We start from the raw sequence: 27,943 nt of genomic DNA, 5'->3' as shown, positions 1-27,943 counted from the left end.
GGGGTGTAGAAACTCCACCGTAGAAAATACATAAGTGAAAAGAGGTCTAGGCATGGCCGTGAGGCCAGCCTCCAAACGTAACATCAGATGGTCAAAAGACTGATCGAAGATATAAAATAAATCTCTAAAAGTAGTTTTTATACTAAACTAGTAACTAGGGTTTACAGAAAATGAGTAACTAAGTGCAGATAATGCATAAATCCACTTCCAGAGCCCACTTGGTGTGTGCTTGGGCTGAGCATTGAAGCTTTTTTGTGCTTAGGCTATTTCTGGAGTTAAACGCCAGCTTTGGTGCCAGTTTGGGCGTTTAACTCTAATTCTGGTGCCAGTTTGGGGCATCAAATCTCGGGCAAAGTATGGATTATTATATATTTCTGGAAAGCCCAGAATGTCTACTTTCCAACGCAATTGAGAGTGCACAAATTGAGCTTCTGTAGCTCCAGAAAATCCACTTCGAGTGCAGGGAGGTCAGAATCCAATAGCATCTGCAGTCCTTTTTCAGCCTCTGAATTAGATTTTTGCTCAGGTCCCTCAATTTTAGCCAGAAAATACCTAAAATCACAGAAAAAGACACAAACTCATAGTAAAGTCCAGAAATATGATTTTTGAATAAAAACTAATAAAAATATAATAAAAAGTAGCTAAAATATACTAAAAACTATGTAAAAACAATGCCAAAAAGGGTATAAATTATCCGCTCATCAGCCACCAAGAAAGGTAAAGAGAAAGCTACTCCCAAACCACCAACAAGGAAAGGCACGAAAAAAGAACTAATGGCAGAGCCATCTTCGATAGTGATGAGCAGATAATTTATACGCTTTTTGGCATTATTTTTAGTATGTTTTTAGTAGGATCTAGTTACTTTTAGGGATGTTTTCATTAGTTTTTATGTTAAATTCATATTTCTGGACTTTACTATGAGTTTGTGTGTTTTTCTGTGATTTCAGGTATTTTCTGGCTGAAATTGAGGGACTTGAGCAGAAATCAGATTCAGAGGTTGAAAAAGGACTGCTGATGCTGTTGGATTCTGACCTCCCTGCACTCAAAGTAGATTTTCTAGAGCTACAGAACTCGAAATGGCGCGCTTCCAATTTCGTTGGAAAGTAGACATCCAGGGCTTTCCAGCAATATATAATAGTCCATACTTTGGCCAAGAATTGACGATGTAAACTGGCGTTCAACGCCAGCCTTCTGCCCAAATCTGGCGTCCAGCGCCAGAAAAGGATCCAAAACTAGAGTTGAACGCCCAAACTGGCACAAATACTGGCGTTCAACTCCACAAATGGCCTCTGCACGTGCAACACTTAAGCTCAGCCCAAACACACACCAAGTGGGCCCCGGAAGTGGATTTATGCATCAATTACTTACTCATGTAAACCCTAGTGACTAGTTTATTATAAATAGGACCTTTTACTAGTCTTTTTGACCATCTTTGGTCTCAGTTTTAATCCATTGTTCATCTTAGGAGACTATTGATCTTGTTTAGGGGGCTGGCCATCTCGGCCATGCCTGGACCTTCACTTATGTATTTTCATACGGTAGAGTTTCTACACTCCATAGATTAAGGTGTAGAGCTCTGCTGTTCCTCAAAGATTAATGCAAAGTACTTCTGTTTTCTATTCAATTCTTCTTATTTCGCTTCTAAGATATCCATTCGCACCCAAGAACGTGATGAAGGTGATGATTATGTGTGACGCTCATCATCCTTCCCCCTTATGAACGCGTGCCTGACAAACATTTATGTTCTACATGAAATAAGCTAGAATGAATATCCCTTAGATCTCCTAACCAGAATCTTCGTGGCGTAAGCTAGAATGATGGCGGCATTCAAGAGAATCCGGAAAGTCTAAACCTTGTCTGTGGTATTCCGAGTAGGATTCAATGATTGAATGACTGTGACGAGCTCCGAACTCGCGATTGCAGGGCGTTAGTGACAGACGCAAAAGGATAGTAAATCCTATTCCAGCATGATCGAGAACCGACAGATGAATAGCCGTGCCGTGACAGGGTGCGTGAGCATATTATTCATTGAGAGGATAAGATGAAGCCATTGACAAAGGTGATGCCTCCAGACGATTAGCCGTGCCGTGACAGGGCATTGGATCATTTTCCCGAGAGATGACCGAAAGTAGCCATTGACAGTGGTGATGTATCACATAAAGCCAGCCATGGAAAGGAGTAAGACTGATTGGATGAAGATAGCAGGAAAGCAGAGGTTCAGAGGAACGAAAAGCATCTCCATTCGCTTATCTGAAATCCCTGCCAATGAATCTACATAAGTATCTCTATCCCTTTTATTGTTTATTTTAATCTAATAAAGTATCATGTTTAAATCCGCCTGACTGAGATTTGCAAGGTGACCATAGCTTGCTTCATACCAACAATCTCCGTGGGATTCGACCCTTACTCACGTAAGGTATTACTTGGACGATCCAGTGCACTTGCTGGTTAGTTGTATCGAAGTTGTGACAATTATGAATTAAGATCAAAGCACCAAGCTTTGGAGCCATTACCAGGGATTGTTCGAGCCTGGAGATCACAATTTCGTGCACCAAGTTTTTGGCGCCGTTGCCGGGGATTGTTTGAGTTTGGACAACTGACGGCTCATCTTGTTGCTCAGATTAGGTAATTTTCTTTTTTATTTTATTTTCAAAAATATTTTCAAAAATCTCTCATCTGTTTTCGAAAAAAAATGTTTTCAAAAATATATTTTTCTTCAGAATTTTTAAGAATGAATTCTAGTGTTTCATGATGATTTGTTGAATCCTGGCTGGCTGTAAGCCATGTCTAATTTTTGGATTGGGGTTTCAACTTACCATCACAAATGAAGAGATTCTCACACACTTAGTTATTCTATACATGAAAAGTATCCATATCTGCTGAAGCTTGGCTGGCCATTGGCCATGTCTAGTGTTTTGGACTGGAGCTTTCATTGAAAGCTTGGCTGGCTAGTGAGCCATGTCTAATTCCTGGACTGAAGCTTTAGACTAACATGGCAAGATTCCTGGAATTCATATTAAAAATTTTGGAATCCTTATTTTTTCTTTTTTATATTATTTTCGAAAAAAAATCCAAAAAAATTAGAAAATCATAAAAATCAAAAATATTTTTTGTGTTCTTGTTTGAGTCTTGAGTCATGTTATAAGTTTGGTGTCAATTGCATATGCATCTTGCATTTTTTCGAAAATTCATGCATTCATAGTGTTCTTCATGATCTTCAAGTTGTTCTTGGTAAGTCTTCTTGTTTGATCTTGATGAATTTTTTGTTTTGTGTCTTTTATTGTTTTTCATATGCATTTTTCGTTTCTTAGAGTCTAAACATGAAATATTTCTAAGTTTGGTGTCTTGCATGTTTTCTTTGCATTAAAAATTTTTCAAAAATATGTTCTTGATATTCATCATGACATTCATAGTGTTCTTGGTGTTCATCTTGACATTCATAGCATCCTTGCATGCATTCATTGTTTTGATCTAAAAATTTCATGCATTGCATATTTTTCATGTTTTTCATAAAAATTTCAAAAATCAAAAAAAAAATATCTTTCCCTTTTTCTCTCATCAAATTCGAAAATTTGGATTGACTTTTTCAAAAAATTTTAAAAAATCAAGTTGTTGCCAATGAGTCAAATCAAATTTTCAATTTGAAAATCTTATCTTTTTCAAAATCTTTTTCAAAAAATCAAATCTTTTTCAAAATTCTTAGTTATTTTCGAAAATTTCAAAAATATTTTTCAAAAATCTTTTTCTTATTTTTATACCAAATTTTCGAAAATAACTTAATCAATTAATGTTTTGATTCAAAAATTTGAAGTTTGTTACTTGCTTGTTAAGAAAGATTCAAACTTTAAGTTCTAGAATCATATCTTGTGATTTCTTATGAATCAAGTCATTAATTGAGATTTTAAAAATCAAATCTTTTTCAAAACTAATTTCTATCATATCTTTTCAAAATATCTTCTTATCTTATCTTTTTCAAAAATATCTTTTCAAAATATCTTTTCTAACTTCCTAACTTCCTATCTTTTCAAAGTTTGTTTCAACTAACTAACTAACTTTTTGTTTGTTTCTTAACTTTTTCAAAATCACCTAACTAATTCTCCCTTTCTAATTTTCGAAAATATCTCCCCCTTTTTCAAAAATTTTTTAATTAACTAATTATTTTTATTTTTATTTTTGATTTCAAAAATTTTCGAAAAAAAAATATACTAACAATTTTCAAAAACCATTTTCAAAAATCACTAACTCTTTTTCAAAATAATTTTCGAAAAAATTTCCCTCCCCCATCTTACTTTATTTATTCATTCATATCCTAACATCTCATCTCACATCTCTAGCCTCCTCACAGTTGTGTTTCTTCCATTATATTACATTCTTTGTCTCCCCCTCTTCTTCCACTCACACAGGGATCCCTATACTGTGGTATAAAGGATCTCTATTATTATTATTATTATTTTTCTGTGCCTTCTTCTTTGTTATATGAGCAGGAGCAAGGATAAGAGCATTCTTGTGGAAGCAGATCCAGAACCTGAAAGGACTCTGAAGAGAAAATTAAGAGAAGCTAAAATACAACAATCCAGAGATAACCTTTCAGAAATTTTCGAACAGGCAGAGGAGATGGCAGCCGAAAATAATAATAATGCAAGGAGGATGCTTGGTGACTTTACTGCACCTAATTCCAAGTTACATGGAAGAAGCATCTCCATTCCTGCCATTGGAGCAAACAACTTTGAGCTGAAACCTCAATTAGTTTCTCTGATGCAGCAGAACTGCAAGTTTCATGGACTTCCATCTGAAGATCCTTTTCAGTTCTTAACTGAGTTCTTGCAGATATGTGATACTGTTAAGACTAATGGAATAGATCCTGAAGTCTACAGGCTCATGCTTTTCCCTTTTACTGTAAGAGACAGAGCTAGATTATGGTTGGATTCTCAACCCAAAGACAGCCTGAACTCTTGGGATAAGCTGGTCACGGCTTTCTTAGCCAAGTACTTTCCTCCTCAAAAGCTGAGCAAGCTTAGAGCTGATGTTCAAACCTTCAAACAGAAAGAAGGTGAATCCCTCTATGAAGCTTGGGAAAGATACAAACAGTTGACCAAAAAGTGTCCTTCTGACATGCTTTCAGAATGGACCATCCTGGATATATTCTATGATGGTTTATCTGAGCTATCAAAGATGTCACTGGACACTTCTGCAGGTGGATCCATTCACCTAAAGAAAACGCCTGCAGAAGCTCAAGAACTCATTGACATGGTTGCTAATAACCAGTTCATGTACACCTCTGAAAGGAATCCTGTGAGTAATGGGACGCCTATGAAGAAGGGAGTTCTTGAGGTTGATACTCTGAATGCCATATTGGCTCAGAATAAAATATTAACTCAGCAAGTCAATATGATCTCTCAGAGTCTGCATGGAATGCAAGCTGCATCCAACAGTACTCAAGAGGCATCTTCTGAAGAAGAAGCCTATGATCCTGAGAACCCTGCAATAGCAGAGGTAAATTACTTAGGTGAACCTTATGGAAACACCTATAACTCAACATGGAGAAATCATCCAAATTTCTCATGGAAGGATCAAAAGCCCCAACAAGGCTTTAATAATGGTGGAAGAAACAGGTTTAGCAATAGCAAGCCTTTTCCATCATCAACTCAGCAACAGACAGAGAACTCTGAACAAAATGCTTCTAATTTAGCAAATCTAGTCTCTGATCTATCTAAGGCCACTGTAAGTTTCATGACTGAAACAAGGTCTTCCATTAGAAATCTAGAAGCACAAGTGGGCCAGCTGAGTAAAAGGATCACTGAAATCCCTCCTAGTACTCTCCCAAGCAATACAGAAGAGAACCCAAAAGGAGAGTGCAAGGCCATTGACATAAGCGCCATGGCCGAACCTGTGAGGAGAGGAGAGGACGTGAATCCCAAGGAGGAAGACCTCCTGGGACGTCCAGTGATCAATAAGAAGCTTCCCTCTGGGAAATCAAAGGACTCTGAGGTTCATCTAGAGACCATAGAGATCCCATTGAACCTCTTTATGCCCTTCATGAGCTCTGATGAGTATTCCTCTTCTGAAGAGAATGAGGATGTTACTGAAGAGCAAACTGCCAAGTTTCTTGGTGTAATCATGAAGCTGAATGCCAAATTGTTTGGCATTGATGCTTGGGAAGTTGAACCTCCCTTGTTCATCAATGAACTAAGTGATCTGGATCAACTGACATTGCCTCAGAAGAGACAGGATCCCAGAAAGTTCATAATACCCTGTACCATAGGCACCATGATCTTTAAGGCTCTGTGTGACCTTGGTTCAGGTATAAACCTCATGCCCCTCTCTGTAATAGAGAAACTGGGAATCTATGGGGTGCAAGCTGCTAAAATCTCACTAGAGATGGCAGACAGCTCAAGAAAACAGGCTTATGGACAAGTAGAAGATGTATTAGTAAAGGTTGAAGGCCTTTACATACCTACTGATTTCATAGTCCTGGATACTGGAAAGGAAGAGGATGAATCTATCATCCTAGGAAGACCTTTCCTGGCCACAGCAAGAGCTGTGATTGATGTTGACAGAGGTGAAATATTCCTTCAATGGAATGAGAACTCCCTTGTATTCAAAACTCAAGGATCTCCCTCTGCAACCATGGGGAGGAAGCAGGAAAAGCTTCTCTCCAAGCAGAGTCAACCAGAGCCCCCACAGTCAAACTCTAAGTTTGGTGTTGGGAGGCCACAACCAAACTCTAAGTTTGGTGTTGAACTCCCATACCCAAACTCTAAGTTTGGTGTTGGAGAGTCTCAACAAAGCTCTACACATCTGTGAGGCTCCATGAGAGCCCACTGTCAAGCTATTGACATTAAAGAAGCGCTTGTTGGGAGGCAACCCAATGTTTATCTAACTCTTATTGTTATTGTTTTTCATGTTTTCTTAGGTTAATGATCATGTGGAGTCACAAAATAAATATAAAAATTGGAAACGGAATCAAAAACAGCAGAAGAAAAATCACACCCTGGAGGAGCATCTGTCTGGCGTTCAGCGCCAGAACAGAGCATGGTTCTGGCGCTGAACGCCCAAAATGGGCAGTTTCTGGGCGCTGAACGCCAGAACAGGCATGGTTCTGGCGTTCAACGCCAGAAATGGCACACAAATGGGCGTTGAACACCCAAAATGGCCACCAACCTGGCGCTGAACGCCCAGAGTTGGGTACAAAGGCATTTTTACATGCCTAATGGTGCAGGGATGTAAATGCCTTGACACCTCAGGATCTGTGGACCCCACAGGATCTACTCAGGATCTATGGACCCCACAGGATCCCCACCTACCTCCACTCACTTCTTCTCACCACTCTCTTTCATACAACCCCATAAACACTCTTCCCTAAAAACCCCTCACCAATCACATCAATCTCTCTCCCCCACTAAACCTTCACCACTCACATCCACCCACTCTTCCCAATAAACCTACCTCATAAACTCCACCTACCTTCAAAATTCAAAACCAATTTCCCACCCAAACCCACCCATATGGCCGAAACCTCCCCCCCCCCCTTCCCTTCCCTATATAAAGCCCCCCATTCTTCATCAAATTCACACAACACAACCCCTCTATACCCTTCTTGGCCGAACCACATCACCCTCTCCCTCTCCTCCATTTCTTCTTCTTCTTCATCTATCCTTTTGTTTATTGCTCGAGGGCGAGCAATATTCTAAGTTTGGTGTGGTAAAAGCATAGCTTTTTTGTTTTTCCATTACCATTGATGGCATCTAAGACCGGAGAATCCTCTAGAAGAGGGAAAGGGAAGACAAAAGCTTCCACATCCGAGTCATGGGAGATGGAAAAGTTCATCTCCAAAGCCCATCAAGACCACTTCTATGATGTTGTGGCCAAGAAAAAGGTGATAATTGAGGTCCCTTTTAAACTCAAAAGAAATGAGTATCCGGAGATCCGACATGAAATTCAAAGAAGAGGTTGGGAAGTTCTAACAAAACCCATCCAACAAGTCGGCATCTTAATGGTTCAAGAGTTCTATGCCAATGCATGGATCACCAAGAACCATGATCAAAGTAAGAACCCGGATCCAAAGAACTATGTTACAATGGTTCGGGGGAAATACTTAGATTTTAGTCCGGAGAATGTGAGGTTGGCGTTCAACTTGCCATACATGGAAGAGAACGCACGCCCCTACACAAGGAGAGTCAACTTTGATCAAAGGTTGGACCAAGTCCTTATGGACATATGTGTAGAAGGAGCTCAATGGAAGATTGACTCCAAAGGCAAGCCGGTTCAACTAAGAAGATTGGACCTCAAGCCTATAGCTAGAGGATGGTTGGAGTTTATTCAATGCTCAATCATTCCCACTAGCAACCGGTCTGAAGTTACTATAGACCGGGCCATCATGATCCATAGCATCATGATTGGAGAAGAGGTGGAAGTTCATGAGATTATACCTCAAGAACTCTACAAGGTGGCTGACAAGTCCTCCACCATGGCAAGGTTAGCCTTTCCCCACCTCATTTGCCACCTATGCAATTCAGCTGGGATTGACATAGAGGGAGATATCCTCATCAAAGAGGACAAGCCCATCACTAAGAAAAAGATGGAGCAAGCAAGAGAGCCCAGTCATGGAGCTCAAGAGGCGCAAGAAGCTCATCACCATGAGATTCCGGAAATGCCTCAAATGCACTTTCCTCCACAAAACTATTGGGAGCACATCAACACCTCCCTAGAAGAATTGAGTTCCAATATGGGACAACTAAGGGTGGAACATCAAGAGCACTCCATCATGCTTCATGAAATAAGAGAAGATCAAAAAGCAATGAGGGAAGAGCAACAAAGACAAGGAAGAGACATAGAAGAGCTCAAGGACATCATTGGTTCCTCAAGAAGGAAACGCCACCATCACTAAGGTGGATTCATTCCTTGTTCTTCTTTCTTCTGTTTTTCGTTTTTTATGTTATGTGCCTATCTATGTTTGTGTCTTCACTACATGATCATTAGCAGTTAGTAACTTTGTCTTAAAGATATGAATGTCCTATGAATCCATCACCTCTCTTAAATGAAAAATGTTTTAATTCAAAAGAACAAGAAGTACATGAGTTTCGAATTTATCCTTGAACTTAGTTTAATTATATTGATGTGGTGATAATGCTTCTTGTTTTCTGAATGTATGCTTGAACAGTGCATATGTCTTTTGAAGTTGTTGTTTAAGAATGTTAAATATGTTGGCTCTTGAAAGAATGATGACTAGGAGACATGTTATTCGATAATCTGAAAAATCATAAAAATGATTCTTGAAGCAAGAAAAAGAAGCAAAGAAAAAAGCTTGCAGAAAAAAAAAAGTAGGCGAAAAAAGAATAGAAAAAAAAATATAGAAAGAAAAAGAAAAAGCAAGCAGAAAAAGCCAATAACCCTTAAAACCAAAAGGTAAGGGCAAATAAAAAGGATCCCAAGGCTTTGAGCATCAGTGGATAGGAGGACCTAAAGGAATAAAATCCTGGTCTAAGCGGCTAAACCAAGCTGTCCCTAACCATGTGCTTGTGGCGTGTAGGTGTCAAGTGAAAACTTGAGACTGAGCGGTTAAAGTCAAGGTCCAAAGCAAAAGAAGAGTGTGCTTAAGAACCCTGGACACCTCTAATTGGGGACTCTAGCAAAGCTGAGTCACAATCTGAAAAGGTTCACCCAATTATGTGTCTGTGGCATTTATGTATCCGGTGGTAATACCGGAAAACAAAGTGCTTAGGGCCACGGCCAAGACTCATAAAGAAGCTGTGTTCAAGAATCATCATACTGAACTAGGAGAGTCAATAACACTATTCGAAATCTGAAGTTCCTATAGATGCCAATCATTCTAAACTTCAATGGATAAAGTGAGATGCCAAAACTATTCAAGAGGCAAAAAGCTATAAGTCCCGCTCATATGATTGCAGCTATGTTTCATTGATAGTTTGGAATTTATAGTATATTCTCTTCTTTTTATCCTATTTGATTTTTAGTTGCTTGGGGACAAGCAACAATTTAAGTTTGGTGTTGTGATGAGCAGATAATTTATACGCTTTTTGGCATTGTTTTTAGTATGTTTTTAGTAGGATCTAGTTACTTTTAGGGATGTTTTCATTAGTTTTTATGTTAAATTCACATTTCTGGACTTTACTATGAGTTTGTGTGTTTTTCTGTGATTTCAGGTATTTTCTGGCTGAAATTGTGGGACTTGAGCAGAAATCAGATTCAGAGGTTGAAAAAGGACTGCTGATGCTGTTGGATTCTGACCTCCCTGCACTCAAAGTGGATTTTCTGGAGCTACAGAACTCGAAATGGCGCGCTTCCAATTTCGTTGGAAAGTAGACATCCAGGGCTTTCCAGAAATATATAATAGTCCATACTTTGGCCAAGAATTGACGACGTAAACTGGCGTTCAACGCCAGCCTTCTGCCCAAATCTGGCGTCCAGCGCCAGAAAAGGATCCAAAACCAGAGTTGAACGCCCAAACTGGCACAAATACTGGCATTCAACTCCACAAATGGCCTCTGCACGTGCAACACTTAAGCTCAGCCCAAACACACACCAAGTGGGCCCCGGAAGTGGATTTATGCATCAATTACTTACTCATGTAAACCCTAGTGACTAGTTTATTATAAATAGGACCTTTTACTAGTCTTTTTGACCATCTTTGGTCTCAGTTTTAATCCATTGTTCATCTTAGGAGACTATTGATCTCGTTTAGGGGGCTGGCCATCTCGGCCATGCCTGGACCTTCACTTATGTATTTTCATACGGTAGAGTTTCTACACTCCATAGATTAAGGTGTGGAGCTCTGCTGTTCCTCAAAGATTAATGCAAAGTACTTCTGTTTTCTATTCAATTCTTCTTATTTCGCTTCTAAGATATCCATTCGCACCCAAGAACGTGATGAAGGTGATGATTATGTGTGACGCTCATCATCCTTCCCCCTTATGAACGCGTGCCTGACAAACACTTCTGTTCTACATGAAATAAGCTAGAATGAATATCCCTTAGATCTCCTAACCAGAATCTTCGTGGCGTAAGCTAGAATGATGGCGGCATTCAAGAGAATCCGGAAAGTCTAAACCTTGTCTGTGGTATTCCGAGTAGGATTCAATGATTGAATGACTGTGACAAGCTCCGAACTCGCGATTGCAGGGCGTTAGTGACAGACGCAAAAGGATAGTAAATCCTATTCCAGCATGATCAAGAACCGACAGATGAATAGCCGTGCCGTGACAGGGTGCGTGAGCATATTATTCACTGAGAGGATAAGATGAAGCCATTGACAAAGGTGATGCCTCCAAACGATTAGCCGTGCCGTGACAGGGCATTGGATCATTTTCCCGAGAGATGACCGAAAGTAGCCATTGACAGTGGTGATGTATCACATAAAGCCAGCCATGGAAAGGAGTAAGACTGATTGGATGAAGATAGCAGGAAAGCAGAGGTTCAGAGGAACGAAAAGCATCTCCATTCGCTTATCTGAAATCCCTGCCAATGAATCTACATAAGTATCTCTATCCCTTTTATTGTTTATTTTAATCTAATAAAGTATCATGTTTAAATCCGCCTGACTGAGATTTGCAAGGTGACCATAGCTTGCTTCATACCAACAATCTCCGTGGGATTCGACCCTTACTCACGTAAGGTATTACTTGGACGACCCAGTGCACTTGCTGGTTAGTTGTATCGAAGTTGTGACAATTATGAATTAAGATCAAAGCACCAAGCTTTGGAGCCATTACCAGGGATTGTTCGAGCCTGGAGATCACAATTTCGTGCACCAGATAGCCGTAAAGCCCTCAACAAAACGAATCAAGAGGATCATCAAGGTCGATGAAAAAGAGAAAGCCTTTCTAGCAAAGGACACTGTGCGGTTCACTAACCGCTACTATGAGCAGATGTTCCCCATCCTGGCTGAGAGGAATTATAACAATGAGTATCTTCTTATCCTCCCAACCAACATTGTTGAATTTGTTGAGCCCCGCATTGAGCAAAGACATTGGGGATTCCTATGGAGACAGCCACGGTAGGTTAATCTATCATGGGTAGTAGAATTCTACTCCAATTTTCACATGCCAACCATACAGTCTGTCTATGTCCGTCAGAAGCAAATCCCTATAACTGAAGAGGCCATTTAACGAGCTCTAAATCTTCCCCCTGCTCCAGAAGGATTGGACGCACTCCAAGAAGCCTCACTCAAGCGCCAGACATACCAATTTGACTGGGACGCCGTTCTCAGAGTTATAGCACAACCTGGCAGCATATGGATCTACGGATACCATCAGTCCCGACCTAAGGGCATATTGGCTTCAGCACTCACCTTGGAAGCTCGAGTATGGGCACAGATGTCCCATTACGTCTTTCCGAGCACTCACGAGTCCTCCTTCACTGCAAACATGGCTGTTTTACTCTGGTGTATCCTTACAAACCAGCACCTCAATCTACCAAGACACATTCGACATGCTATAGGACACGTACAGATTGCGGGTAACATACCTTTTCCCGCCTTGGTTTCAGATCTAGTCTCAGCAGCCGGAGTCGCCTACAGAGCTGAAGACACCAAAGCCATGATTTCACGGGATGATCAGTACGTCCCTAATGGGAAATACATCAAACCTCCAGCAGCCACTATCAACTGGAGCACAAAACCAGCCGAAGATATTCCTTCTCCTTCCACATCACAAGCACCTTCAACAAATTAGCTACTCCTACAAATAATTCAAAAGTTAGACCGGCTTGAGCAGAAAGGAAAGCAAAGGGAGCGCCGTAACAAGCGCCGATTTACATACCTCAAGGAGCTGATTATTGGTAACCACCCACCTGAAGAAGAACTAGACACTCCGGACCCCACACTCACTACAAGAAAAAGCAATATTTGTAACAAATAAAATTGTTACAAAAAATCAAAATTTTGAAACAAAAGAATTTTGTAACAAAAAAAGAGGTCGTTGCAGTATGTCCCGTTACAAAAAATTTTTGTAACAAAAAACGGAACTGTTACAATTCAAAGTGATATTTTGTTACAAATTTTTCTGATACAAAAAATCAGAAGTCATTACAAAAGTGATAACAAATTTTGATCTTCAAGGTATTTTTTGTGACAATGCATTTTTTCCTATCATAAAATTTTGTTACAAAATGTAACTTGATTTTGTAACATTTTTTTTCTTTAGTTACAAAACACTATTTATTTTGTAATAATTTTTTTTAATACAAATTACACACATAATTTATCAAATTATATTATTTTTTTAATTAATTAATATATTAACTAATATTGTTTTATAAATCTTCAACATATAAACTTTAAAGTACAAACTAACAAGACACATTGAAGAATCCTAATGAACTAGATAGATACATAGAACAAGAAAAATAAGGAATTATAAATCTCCAAAATGTAAACTACAAATTACAAACTCCATCATGTTCATACAGCTCATTTCTCATTTCTCATGGAGAAGTTCTAATAAGTGCCACACACCTGAAAAGACCACCAAACAAAAAATACTAGCTTAAGAAACAAGATTTGTTTTTCCTTTAAAAATGCACAAAAAAAAAACAAAAAACTATACTCGTATTATTCAACAATGAATACAAACTCTAAAATTCTTACCATGAATAACCTTTGGAGAGAAGTACAATAAAATAGGACATGTTGATACAATAATCATGACTCAGATCTAAACATGCATTTTAGTTTAAGAAATTTATTAAATATCATAAAAGTATAAAACAATGGAACAATAATCAAGATGTTTAGGAACATCTTTGCTTTTTACCTGTATTTATTACCTTATAGAAGTTAGTAAAGCCAGGACTACCAGTAAAGTAATACATAGGAGTAGTATTCTAGCAGACAATCAAGTAGTTCAAGGAATAGCTGCAAGAGGAAAAAAAGAGGGTAACAGTGAAATACCTTCTATTATAAGATAATTGAATATGGTAATAAAAAGATAGTTAGTATAAAATTGTTGTTAATATGATATTTACACAACATTGAATGATATTCAAATGAGTGATGATCATGTAACATTTTCTTTTGCCTCGGAAAGCTGAGAAGCCATTGCCACAAGTGATATTCAGAAACAAAACATATAAATTTTATTCATAATGATATCAAAATCTAATACTTAAATACTCAAACCAGAAAACTAATTATTGAATAATTAATAGATCCTATGTCATAGATAATTAGAGAATTAAATAAAAGCTCATGAATAAGAACCATCTAATAAAAGTGTATATCAGTTGAATAATAGCTCTTAACAATATGATAACTTTCTCTTTGTGATAAAATCTCATGAATAAAAGCTCATCTTCCAAACCCATGCTTGACAATGTTCTGAAATGATAGCAAGTTAATCTCTTAGTAGTAAATTCAAGAGAAGGAAGCAACTAAGTGTGAAATCTCGTATTCCTAGGGAGGTTTTCGGTAAAGATCCAAAATCTATGTTGAAAGCTTGGTTTAGTGGAAGGCCGTGTGAAATGAAAATTGAAGCTGTAGAGCAACGATATCCAGAAATTCAAATGAAAATGTAATAACAAAGCCAAAGTCCAGGTTCAAAATCAGCAACAATATCAACCCAGCCAAAGCATTCCAAATTTTAAATAATCACAAACAAACCAACAAATCATGAAAACAAAAACTATAGATATTCAATTGGAGCAACCAAATCTGGAGGCAACAATCCTCAACAATTTGATCAAGACAGTCACAATCTAATCACAATTAAGCCACAAAAGCATAAAGAATAATAGGACAGCAGCACATTTACCATGAATAATCACAAACAGCATTAAGATTGAATGAATTATTGTCTACTGCATTACTGAAAAGATTTTTGTCAATCCAATGACTCAGATTATGAACTGATCCTCCATTACTAATAAGTACTAAGTCTCTGATGAATTAGTGATGCCCATTTACCTTATAATAAGAGAAACTATCTAGAAGTCTCTTAGATATGAAAGTCACAAATGTAGAAAAAATCTAAATAACTAAAATACATAGTAACTAGCCACCACATGTGAAGTATGTTAGTAGAAGTTAGAATTCTAGGAGTAGCTATAGCCAACTAGCTTTCATATTTGTTACATCTCTCACAACTGTAACCAAACTTCACATTACAACCTATATTTGTTACATTTCAAAATTGAATCCCAATAACAACTTTTATCATAGTTTACTCAACATTTACTCTCATATCATTTCGATCATTATTGAATAACTGATTCACTTCCAAAGTTGCCTTTTAATTTCAAAAATCAAATTTTCAGCAATTAGCTCAACATTTCAAGATTCAGTCTTCTAATTATTCCTTAAACCCAATTTCAATTAATCACTAACTAAGTCCGTTACAGTAAACCAGCTCAACAGCAACACTTTCAATTTGATCCATCAAAGTACAGAAATCACAATAATCTCTCATCAAGCAATTCATAATTTTAAAAAATTCAAAGTCTTATATTTAGTATGTTGAAACAAAATTTTTTATTAGTTACAAAAAATCTTTGAATTTTGTGACAAATAAATAACTTGTTACAAAAATATTGTATTTTGTGACAAATTAATTTTTGTTACAAAATATTTAGAACTTTTGAAACAAATAGATATTTTGTTACAAAATATTTTGAATTTTTGCAACAATATAATCTTTTGTTACAAAACATTATAACATTTTGTAACAAAACAACAATTCGATACGAAAGCCAACATAATTTGTAACAAAAGAAATCAAGTTGTTACAAAATATTGAAATGTTTTGTAACAAATTTTCTTATTGTTACAAAAAAACTATAATTTGTAACAATTTTAAATTTGATACAAATTTTTTGTTACAAATATTCTATTTTCTTGTAGTGACTTCATTTACCAGCACAGGGAGCCATGACGGTCTCGATGGTGGAGATGCTGCTACCAGCCCCCCTTTGTTCCTGACTGATGGCACCGAGGACGGTACAAAGCTTTAAGTGTGGGGAGGTCAGTCAGTACCTGACTTCCGGAGGTAATTTCTCTCTCTTAACACCAATAGACTAGGATATTTAGTTAATTTTTCTTTTATTAGGATAGGATAAATTGCATAGTAATAGGTTAATTGCATGCATGTTCTATTTGGTTAGAAAATAATAAGTTTCTTTTTAAGACCCTATTTTTGAAAAATTTTACTAATTTAAACCAAAATTTTTGTGTTAAACTTGTTTAGAAGTTGTATTTGGAACATAGTTTAAAAAGCTAAGAACACATAACCTGAGAGACTTGAGCCTAATTACATGGTTACATTATTTAACCATAAATATTATTCTTGTGTGTTTGCTTCTCTATGATTGTAATCTTTATTTTGTTCCATCCTATATGTCCAATATTTAATGTGTTATATGCATGCATATGATTGAGGCCATTAATCATTTTAGCTCACTTATCCCAAAATAGCTACCCTTCCAATTACCTTTGTTAGCCACTTTGAGCCTTTAAATCCCATTTGTTCTATAATTTACCACATTACTAGCCTTAAGCAGAAAAATAATTAAATATCCCAATTGAATCTTTGGTTAGATTAAGATAGAAATTGTGTGTCAATTGAGTTTGGGAAGATTGTGGTAACATGGGTTAATAAGGGAATGTGTCATGATAAAATAATGGGAATTTGGGTACCTACTCATGTGAAACTAGAAAAATTGAAAATCCATGTGCATTGATAATGTTATGTTTATTTTTATGCTAAAAAAAATCTAAAAATATTCAAGTAATTAAGTAATTAAATAAGGGGACAAAATTACCCCAATACTAAGTTAAGTTAATGAAAAGATCAATGCATGTGTAATAAAAATTAAAAAAAAAAAAGTTGATGCATGAGTATGTAATGCAAAAGTGAGAATTTTGGGTAGCTAGGCATGAATTTAAAGTATATAGAATGTGTATATAGGTAAGAGCTTAGGTTAATCAAGGATTCAATTTATAGCTCACTTAGCCATATATATACCCTCACCTTTACCTTAGCCCCATTACAACCTTGAAAAGACCTCATGATGTTTGCATTGGTACATTAAATATTTGTTGATTATTGGTTAGGTGAAGAACAAGGTTTAGAAAGCATGATTAGAGAAGAGTAGAGTGATTACCCTATACACTAGAGAGACTAGAGTGCATATACACCACCAGTGAGGGTTCAATGCTTAATTCTATGTTTCCTGCTTTCATGAGCTGTCTTCTTACAAGTTTACTTGTCTTTACTGTATAGTTTGAATTAGTGAAGTTTGAGTTATTTTTGTCTTGAAGACCTTATTTATTTTAACTAAGTAGACAGGGTCATATAGTTGCATTCATATATATAATTTGTATTGCATTGCATGAGTCTTACTTTTTCCTACTCATTTACTTTATCTCCTTAAGCTAAGCATGAGGACATGCTAATGTTTAAGTGTGGGGAGGTTGATAAACCACTATTTTATGGTTTACATTATGTTTAATTGAATGGTTTCATCAAGTCTTCACCCACTTATTCATACTAATTGCATGATTTTATAATTCCTTCCTAGTATTATTCTATGGTTAAAAACTTGCTTCCTAGAGATCTTTAATTAGTATATTTTTATTCTCCTTTATACCATTCGATGCCGTGAACCGTGTGTTAAGTGTTTCAGGCTTCATAGGGCAGGAATGAGGAAGCTTGCAAAAATAAAAGGAACACAAGAAACTAAGGAGATGACCAGCGAACACTGACATGCGCGCATGGCTCACGCGAGCGTGCAGAATGGAGAAAATCGCAGCGACGCAAGCGCGTGCCTGATGCATACGCGCGGATTGGAGTCTGCACGAATGACGCGAACGCGTGGACGAAGCGTACGCGTGACAAGGAAAATTGCTGAATGACGCGAACGCGTGGACGACGCGTACACGTGACTTGCGCGATCTGCAGAAATAACAGAAAATGCTGGGGATGATTTTGGGCCAAGTTTTGACCCAGTTTTCGGCCTAGAAACACAGAATAAAGCCAGGAAACATGTAGAGACTCAACACACATCTTAGACATAATAGACATATAATTTTAGATACATGAGGATAGTTTTAGGTTTCTAGATCTGAATTTAGAGAGGATTACTTTCCCTCTAGGTTCACTTTACATTCATTGTTTCATGCTGTTAGATATTGAAGAGTCATTACCTCCATTGAAGACATTATTCTAGTTTGTTTACTTTGTCCCTTATTCTTCCATATCCTTATTTATTTTATTTAGAGTTCTAATTGGATTATTTTCATGGATTGTTGATAAAGAGGATTACTTTTATTTTCAATTAATTTTTAGTCTCTATTTTATTTTATTTAATTCATTTTGTCTTCTTCTTATATTTTTCTGAGTATTATATTCATGTCAATGGAGTAGATTTTCCAAACTTGACATGGGGGTTGATTAAGAGGAGACACTTGAGTTGGAAGGCTTAAGTGTTGGTTAAATTGGAAGTTGTTAGCTAGTTCTGTATTTACTAACGCTAGACCTTCCCAAGGGAGAGGACTAGGATTTGCAAATAAGGATTAGCTCAATCACTTGACTTTCCTTTATTTAGTAAGGATTAACTAAGTGCAAACAACAACCTTTTTGATACTACACTCAAGAGATCCCAACAAGGATAGAACTTCCAATTAATCATTCCCCCAGTCAAGGCTTTTTATTAAAATATTAATAATCATTCTTAGTTTTATTGCTTTAATTTATAATTATTTAAATTGCTCGTTATCCAAACTTAAACTCTTTCGAAAATTCCTGATTAATAAGTTAGCACCCTTTCCTGCAACTCGTTGGGAGACGACCTGCGACTCATACTCCCAGTATTTTTAATTCTAAATTTCCTGACAACTTTTCTAAATTGACAAGGCAGATCTTAGCTGGTTAAGAACTATACTCTCAACGCATTCTCTATATTGATTTCTTACTTAGCTGACTTCTGCCTTCACGTCAACATGCTTGGTTTAAGTGTGGGAGAATTGATGAGTCCATATTTTACGATATCTTTTGGTTTGATTTGAGTGGATTTCATCATATAAACCCACATTTATTCATCTAAATAGCATGCTTTTGAGATTTCTTCCTAAATTGTGCTTGAGAGTGAAAACATGCTCTTTTGTGCTTAATTTAGCCAATTTTAATTCACTTTAATCCCATGTGGTGCCTTGATGTATTTGTAAAGTGATTTTTAGGTTTCCAAGGCAAGTATGGGTTGACGAAGTGAAGAAATAGCATCCAAAAGGGGAGAAATCATGAAGAAAATGAGATTTGGAAAGCTGCCAACCCTGATCTCTCTGTACTAAATTGGTCATAACTTGAGCTACAAAGGTCTAAATGAGGCGATTTCAGCGGCATTGGAAAGCTAACGTCTGGGGCTTCAAAATGATATGTAATTTTCTATAGTGGACATAAGTCTACCTGTGTGTATGCACAGATACTTGTGCGTCCGCACAGGTCAATTTTCAGCATGTGTGCGGAGGCACGCGTCTGTGCGTCCGCACAGGTCCCTGCACGTGAGCTCATTAATGCAAATCGCTGGGGTGAATTCTGGGCCTCCAAAACCCAATCCAACTCATTTTCTGAAACTATTTAAGGCTAAAGTGAAGAGGAATGAAGGGGGCAATTAGGTTTAGTTTTTATTATGTTTCCTCTTAGTTTCTAGAGAGAGAAGCTCCCCCCTCTCTCTAGAATTAGGGTTTCTTAGTTTATTTTCATGTAATTTCTATATTTAATTCTTGTTTCTATTTACTTTTCCTTGTCATTTATTGTTATTGCTTCTTTACTCTTCTTCATTTCTCTTGTTATTTCTTTTATTTTGTCATTTTTATGCTTATGGATACTCTTTGTTACTTTAATTTTAATTAATGTAAATTTATGTTTCCATGTCATTTATTGCTTTCTCTAGTTGTTATTGTCACTTTCTTGCTTTGATAGTTTTAGAATTTATTTTATTTCAATTTAATATTATTTTATTCTTATGCACACCAAGTGTTTGATAAAATGCTTGGCTTAGTTTTTACATAGCTTTTCTTCACTCTTGGCTTGGAATTGTTGACTTTGGTGTTCCTTGAGTCATTGATGTCCATTCTTGTTTGATATATTAGAGTAGTTAGTTGATTTGATTTCCCTTGACTCTATGTGACCCCTAGTGTTGACATAGGACTTAGGGATTGAAATTAACTATGCCTATTTGACTTATCTTCGATGTAAGGTTGACTAAGTAGGATTAACTCTTCATAATCATCATATGTTTGTGGTCATTGACTAGGATAGGTAGCCTTAGACTTCAATTACTTGCCAAGAGGTTTTTTGCATTTAAAGTTTCCTTTCCTTGTCTTTGATTGCGTTGACTTTTATTTGCTTTGATGTTTAATTTCTTGCATGTTTAATTTTCACACTCTTGGTTGAGAAATGCGATGTTTGGGTGGAATTGAATTTTGGATGTCCATTCTGTATTGTGTGAGAATAGTTAATTGGTTTGGTTTCCATTGACGCTAGTCGTTCACTAAGTTAATTAGTGAGTTGACTAGGACTTATGGATTGAGATCAATTATGGCTTGTTGACTAATTCTCAAGGAGGATTGACTAGTTTGTTTTGCTTCCACACAATTGCCATGTTTGTGGTCCACAACTAGGATAGGAAGCCTAGATTATCCAATTTTTGTCAAGAGTTGCCATTTATATTCCTTGCATGTTCATTTACTTTCTTGCTATTTACTTTCTTGCATGCTAAGTTACCTTCTTGCACTTAAATTTCTTGCTATTTACATTTCTTGCTCTCTCTTGCATTCACAATTCCCCATGTTCTCTCATAGCCAATAACTATACATTTCATTGCAACTCCTAGGGAAGACGACTCGGGAGTTAAATACTCTCAGTTTATATTTTGTATTGTGACATTTATTATTTGATTGTGAGGATTCATTGTTAGTTCGGACTGTGCTACCAACGAATTGATTCTTATTTTGATCAATTCCGAACCATACAATAATTCTCATTTATTAGTTGTAGAGGTCCAAATGATGTTATTTTGGTGGCATTGAAAAGCTGACATCGAGAGCTTTTCAATGATATATAACACTCTATAGTGGACGTTAAATATGCAGGTGAAAAAGACCATTATTTTAGCGTTGCAAACCTGGGTGTGGCACGCCAGCTCGAGGGCGTGGCACGCCAGTTCTAATGGCCAGAGAGGAAGATTTAGTGTATCATTGAAGGCGTGGCATGCCAAGAATGGGCGTGGCAGTGTGGCACGCCAGTTTCACAACACACGGGGCGTCGCACGCCGGGGTATTTGACAGATGGATCTCTTCACCTTCAAATGAGCATAACTTGAGCTACAGAGGTCCAAATGAGTTGATTTTAGTGGCTTTAGAAAGATGACATCCAGGGCTTTCTAACAATATATGATAATTCATAGTGGACATTCAATTTGAGGCTCAAACAACTCCATCTATTCAGCGTTACAAAGTGGGTCATACTCCAATGTGAAATTTCTATTGGGCGTGGCACTTGAAACCACACGCCAACTTCTCCTTGCAGCCCCCAACCTTCAACCAAGCCCACTCCAACTCTCATTCAAGCCACAATTGTCAACCAATCAAGGCTACAAGAAGCATCTAAAATAGTTCAATTTTCATTTCATTGTAATTTGCTTTTAATTTCATTTAAGTTTATAATTTAGGAGAGCCTGTATAAAGGCCTTAGTTTCATAGAATTTAGGGGATATCATTTTTCTGGACATAATTAGGGGAGTGGGTCTTCGGACCCCTCCCTTCCAATACTTCTCTTCTCCTCCATGTTCTTTCATATCACTTTGTAAATATTTTAGTTACTAACTCTTTCCATTGGGAAAGAGAGCTCTATTGCAATTTAATGAATTAATTTGTTTTTTCTTCTTATTCTTCTCTTCATCTCTCTTTGATTTGCTAGAAGGAATTTCGTTCTTCAAGTTTAGCATTCAATCATCTTGGAGAAGAGGTTGATGCAAATTGGGTTTCATGGGAACCTTGGAAGAGGAAACATGAAAACATGCTTGAAATCCCTTCTCACACTTGAGTAGATTTGGGTTTTGGGTTGGATATTGTGACATTTAATCTATCCATTATTTAGATCTATGAGAATATGTGGTATAATAAGGGACCAAGCTATATCTCTCTCCATGAACAACTAGACCAAGGAATTGGCTATTGATCAAGAATTGAGAGATTGAATCACCAAGGAATTGGGGTTCAATCACTCATGATTATCAAGAGGTCAATGAGTTGCATGATTGAAGATGATATGAGAATATGATGGTCCGGAGAATGCAATACCTCTTGATCCCAATGCCCCTTTTCCTTTTTAGCTCTAACTATTTACTTTCTTGCACTTTACTTTCTTGTGCTTTACATTCTTGCCATTTACTTTCTTGCACTTTATTGCTTTCCTTTACTTTCATGTCATTTACATTTTCTTATTGCTTATCATCCAATTTATGCTTGTCTAACTAGGATAATCAATTAACTATTGCTTGCTTAATCCGTTAATCTCTGTGGGATTCGACCTCACTCTTGTGAGTTATTACTTGACGATAATTTGGTATACTTGCCAAAGGAATTTTTGTAGTGATACATAAATTCCATGATCAAGTTTTGGTTTAGAGCTGCTAATTGCTGAGACTTGATTCTTCTCTATTTGCTTGGTTAGAGCTGCTAATTGGGCTGCAATCACCTTATTTTGAGCTAGCAGAGCATCCATGTGATTTAGCTCCATCACTCTCCTTCTTGAGTTTCTATCAGAAGCATAGAAATACTCATTGTTGGCCACAATTTCTATGATGTCTATGGCCTCTTCAATTATCTTCTTCTTGTTGAGAGAACTTCCTAAAGAGTTATCTAAGGACTTCTTTGATTCTTGTGACAAACCTTCATAGAATATGTTCAGCTGGACTCATTTATTGAACATGTCCAGAGGGCATTTTCTTGTCAACTCTTTGTATCTCTCCCAAGCTTTATAGAGAGTCTCCCCATCTTGTTGTCTAAAGGTTCGCATCTCAGCTCTCAACATGTTAACTCTTTGGGGAGGGTAGAATCTTGCCAAGAACTTATTTACTACTTCTTCCCAAGTTGTCAAACTCTCTTTTGGAAAGAATTCCAACCACTTAGCTGCTTTATCCCTGAGAAAAAAGGGGAATAGAAGCAGTTTATAGGTATCCGGATGAATACCATTAGCCTTCACTGTGTCACAGATTCTCAAGAATGTGGTTAGATGTTGATTTGGATCTTCTTGAGTATTTCTTCCAAATGAACAATTATTCTGAACAAGAGTGATTAGCTGTGGTTTGAGCTCAAAATTGTTAGCATATATGGTGGGTTTCAAGATGCTACTCCCACAATTCCCAAGATTGGGATTGATGTAAGAGCCTAGCACTCTCCTTTCTTGTAGGGGGCATGATTTCCCACTACTTCATCTAATGATTATGGCCTTCACCTTCCATATCTTGAGCTGGATTTTATTCTTCTTCCTCTTCACCAACTACTCTTTTGCCTCTAGCCACTACTTCTCTTCTCAATCTTAAGAATGTCCTTTCTAGTTCAGAATCATAAGAGGTTGCAACTCCTCTTCTCCCTATCATACACAGCACAAACACAATCTAAAACAAGAGTTATCACCCTCTTTGGAAGAAGGGTGGGTAAGTCAAATTTGATTTATGCAAAGTGTCAAACAGTTAGTGTGCTTCTTGTTATAATGGATATATGTACAATGAACAACTAGAAACTCAAGGGCTAAAAGAAAAGAAGAAAATGAGAGACTGAAATTAAAGGCATTAACAAAGTAATTAAAAATGCTTAATCTAAATACTCATCAACTTAATCATTGTCAATTCAAAATCAATCCCCGGCAATGGAGCCATAAAACTTGATGACCGGATATTGCTCACTATATCAATATATATAATGAATCCGTTCTTTGGCAAGCGCACCAAATTATCGTCAACTAATAACTCACTATGAGTGAGGTCGAATTCCAAAGAGATTGATTGATTGAGCAACTTTAGTTAATAAGAAATTTTAGTCAAGCTAATCAATAGAGATTGTTGAGTACAGAATTCTAAATAGCAGAAATGTAAATGACTTAAAGGTAAAGGAAAGCAATAAAGTGCAGAAAAGTAAATAACAAGAATGTAAAGTGCTGGAACATAAATAACTGAATTGTAAATGGAGAATGGGTAATGGTATGAATTAAAGAAAGCTATAAAGAATGGGGAAGATAAGAATAGGGGAAATTCATTGGGATTAGGAGATGTTGCTCTCTTTGGATTAAATCTAGATCATCTCATCTTCATGCAACTTATTGATCTCTTGGCAATCATGATTGATTGAACCCCAATTCCTTGGTGATTCAATCTATCAAATCTTGATAATCAGCCAGTTCCTTGGTCTAATTGCTCATAAAGAGAGATAAGCTTGATCCCTAATTATACCACGCATCCTCATAAATCTAAAAAGTGGGTGGATTTCATGTCACCATATCCAAATCCCGAAACCCAGATCTACTCAAGTGTGAAAAGGGATTTCAAGCATGGTTTCATGTTTCCCTTTCCAAGGTTCTCATGAAACCCATTTTGCATTCAACCTCTTTTCCAAGATGATTGAACACTAAACATGAACAACAAAATTTCTTTTAGCAAATCAAAGAGAGATGAAAAGAAGAAGAAATTCACTATCATTAATCCATCAAGTATAACAGAGCTCCCTCTTCCAATGAGAGGGAGTTTAGCTACTCATAGCTTAGAGAAAAGTACAAGGGATGGAAGAAGATGAAGTGAAGTGTAAAGGTAAAACTAACCAACCAATTCCCAACCCCTTTTCAGTACTTTTAGGGGGTATTTATACTACTCCTATCACTAGAAAATAAAAATTACAAAAAGGAAAAGAAAATTACATTTGAAAAGAAAAGGAAAACTCATTAAAATGAACCATGTGCCTGGCGTGTGAGTGGCGTGTGAGCGGCGTGTCACGCCCAGCTCCTCAGCTTGGCTTAGCGTGCCACGCCTGGCTTCCAAGTGGCACGCCCCCTTTGTTCAGCTAACCTGGCGTGCCACGCCTTCGAGCTCAAGTGGCACGCCATTGTGGCTTCTCTCTTCCTCCTCCCTGGAAAATACACCTGGCGTGCCACGCTCATGTCAAGTTCTTCATCTTCCTTCTCTGGTAAATTGAACTGGCGTGCCACGCCCTTAATAAACACTTCATCCTCTTCTTTGGAAATTTGTGCTGGCATGCCACGCCCAGGTCTGGCATGCCACGCCCTTGATAAAGCATGAGTAAGCCCTTCTGGTTTAGTAGACTGGCGTGCCATTCCCAGTGTTCAAGTGGCACGCCCATTATCATTGTGCTTTGGCGTGTTACACCTAAAATCCAAAGTGGCACGCCCATTGATCTTCTTCTTTGGAAGCTTGTGCTGGCGTGCCACGCCTTCGATCTCAAGTGGCACGTCCTTGTTGTGGCTGCATTCTTCCTCTCTGGACCAATGAACTGGCGTGCCATGCCTTCGATCTCAAGTGGCACGCCCCTTATGGTGTTGAGCCTCTTCAAGCTTGGCATGCCACGCCTAGAACTCAAGTGGCACGCCCAGAATATGAACAAGGTTGGCGTGCCACGTACCAAGCATCAAGTGGCATGCCCATTGTGTTGAACCTTTCACTCCCCTCTGCTTACTTGAACAGGCGTGCCATGCCTTCGATCTGCGTGCCACGCCCCTTGTAGATGGTGGGGTTGGCGTGCCACGCCCAGCCTGGCGTACCACGCTCCTTATGGGTCTTCAAGAATGCTTCTCTGGAATTTATAGTTGGCGTGCCACGCTTGGCCTTGGCGTGCCACACCCATAGTAAAGCTCCATGGGTTCTCTTCTGGAATTGTTAACTGGCGTGCCACGCCCAATTGCTGGCGTGCCACACCCATTCAGTTTGTTGGCATTTGCATCAAGTGGCACGCCCAGCTCACATGCGTAGCTCTTCTTCCTTGTTTTCTTCTTCTTTTGTTGCTCTTTTCACCTAAAATTTAAACACAACTCATTTCAAAGCAATGTACCATAAAATTCATCATTTGGTTCATTAAATTGCATTAATTGAATGAGATTTCACTATTTCTATGGTCCTTTTAGATAAGAGAAAGAGGTAGATGATGCAAGTCATCACAATGTAATTTTTGGATGGGAATATTGGTGTCACAATTATAGCAGTTGGAATGTCATTTTTTAGCCTCAATGAGATTATATCCACAGTGAATTTCTTGTATAGTTTAGGGATGCTGTTGGAATTTTGCATCATTTCTTTGGCTTAGGAGAAAATTTCTATCATTGAAGAGGCCTTTTGAAGTGCCATTGGGAATGAAGGGTTTGATCCTAATGCGTCTTATACCTTCTTTGCTTTTGGTGTATGTGATAAGTGTTGCCACCTAAAGTTTAGAAAAGTAATTACTATTTATAATGGAAGATTGGAAGGGATTTCATTATTTACAAATGTTACTTGTATTACTTAGAAAGAAAAAAAATAATTTTTAGATTAAAAAAATTAATTTAAAAAAAAGGTAAAAATTTGGGTTTTTGTATGTGAAAAAATTAACTTTTGTGTAAAGAATGGTTTTTAGGTGTAAAAATCAATTTTTTGGTATAAAAATTAGTTTTTTGGTGTAAAAATCGGTTTTTTGGTATAAAAACCAATTTTATAATGTAAAAACAATTTGGTTAATAACCAACACTATATTTTTGGTTAACAAAAAAATTGGTTTGGTTTTTGGATTAACCAAACCAGGAATGCCCCTAGCTCAAAGTTTAGGAGCAAGGATTGGTGTACCACTCAATTGATCCTCTAGGAAGGTGTTTGGATGCTTGTATTCAAATTGTTCAACCTTGTAACCCAAATGGAAGCATGAAGATCAAGAAGAAATGGTGTTAACAAACAAGGTTTGCGACCCCAGAATTCACTTCAACAATCAACAACTTTGGGGTCTTCTCACTTGTCTAATTTTTCTTGGAAGCTTTATGCACGTAGTTTGGGATCCTGGTGGACATTGGATATGCAAGCATTGGTGGAAATTCAAAAAAGAATTCAAGCACAAGCCCCCTTGACAAGAACCCCATCAATTGTCTAACTTAAGGATAATAAATAAAAGTGCTAGGTGGGAGACACCCCACCATAGTAAACTCTTTCCATTCTCTTGTACATAAATAATTGATGAATGAATTGAGTTGCCATTGTTAGGTAATTTCTTGCTTTGATAGTACTTTTGTACATATTGCCTTATGTGTTAGTTTGTTTTGTTAGATTTATGCTTTAACTTGTAGGTTAGTTATTTTGAATTGCATCTTATTTTGAATTGTATTTTTGGTTTGAATTGCTTAGTTGCATGTTTGCATAGTTTTTAGAAGTTAGGAATTTTGTTAATTTTGAATTTTGGTTGGTGTTAGACATGTATATAGTGGTTGGGATAGTTTTGCTCTGTTTTTATGTTAAAAAAAAAATAAAAGTCCCCTCACGCTTAAGCTTGACCCATGCGTACGCGTGACCCTAAAATATGACCGTGCTAGGATCGTGCGTGGATTGTGCCATCGCACGGTCAAAACAGAGAGTTGTGCGCGTGGTGTGTGGGAACTGTGCGTCTAACACAATTTCTTCCCACGCGTACGCGTCACCTTCTATTTCCCCATTCTCACGCCTACGCGTGCCAGACACGTACGCGTGACCCCCTGCCCTGTTTCACCAAATCTTCTTTTCTTCTCTTCTCTCCATTTCTTTTCTTCTTTTCTCTTCTCTTCTCCTCTTTCCTTCTTCCATCCCTCATCCACCACCATCATTCACCACCCACCATCACCTTCTTTAGTTAGTTAGTTTAATTTTCTGTTTTTGGTAATAAGTGTTGGATTATTAATTTGATTTGCTAATTGTGTTGAGATATTGCTATTGATTACTA

At 37.4% G+C, this 27,943-nt stretch overlaps 1 non-coding gene across 1 annotated transcript; it reads right to left on the bottom strand.

Annotated features, from left to right (window-relative positions):
- Positions 1 to 5,010: 5,010 nt before the first annotated feature.
- LOC148579898 (small nucleolar RNA R71) lies at positions 5,011 to 5,118 on the bottom strand. Its single transcript, XR_015895388.1, has one exon. It is a non-coding gene; the product is annotated as a small nucleolar RNA R71 (small nucleolar RNA).
- Positions 5,119 to 27,943: the final 22,825 nt, after the last annotated feature.

Source organism: Arachis ipaensis, chromosome B10 (genome assembly GCF_059453495.1).
Source record: "Arachis ipaensis isolate K30076 ecotype BB chromosome B10, ASM5945349v1, whole genome shotgun sequence".
NCBI lineage: Eukaryota > Viridiplantae > Streptophyta > Magnoliopsida > Fabales > Fabaceae > Arachis > Arachis ipaensis.
Note: the sequence above shows the minus strand (reverse complement) of the source record. Positions and strands in the feature narration are given on the sequence as shown.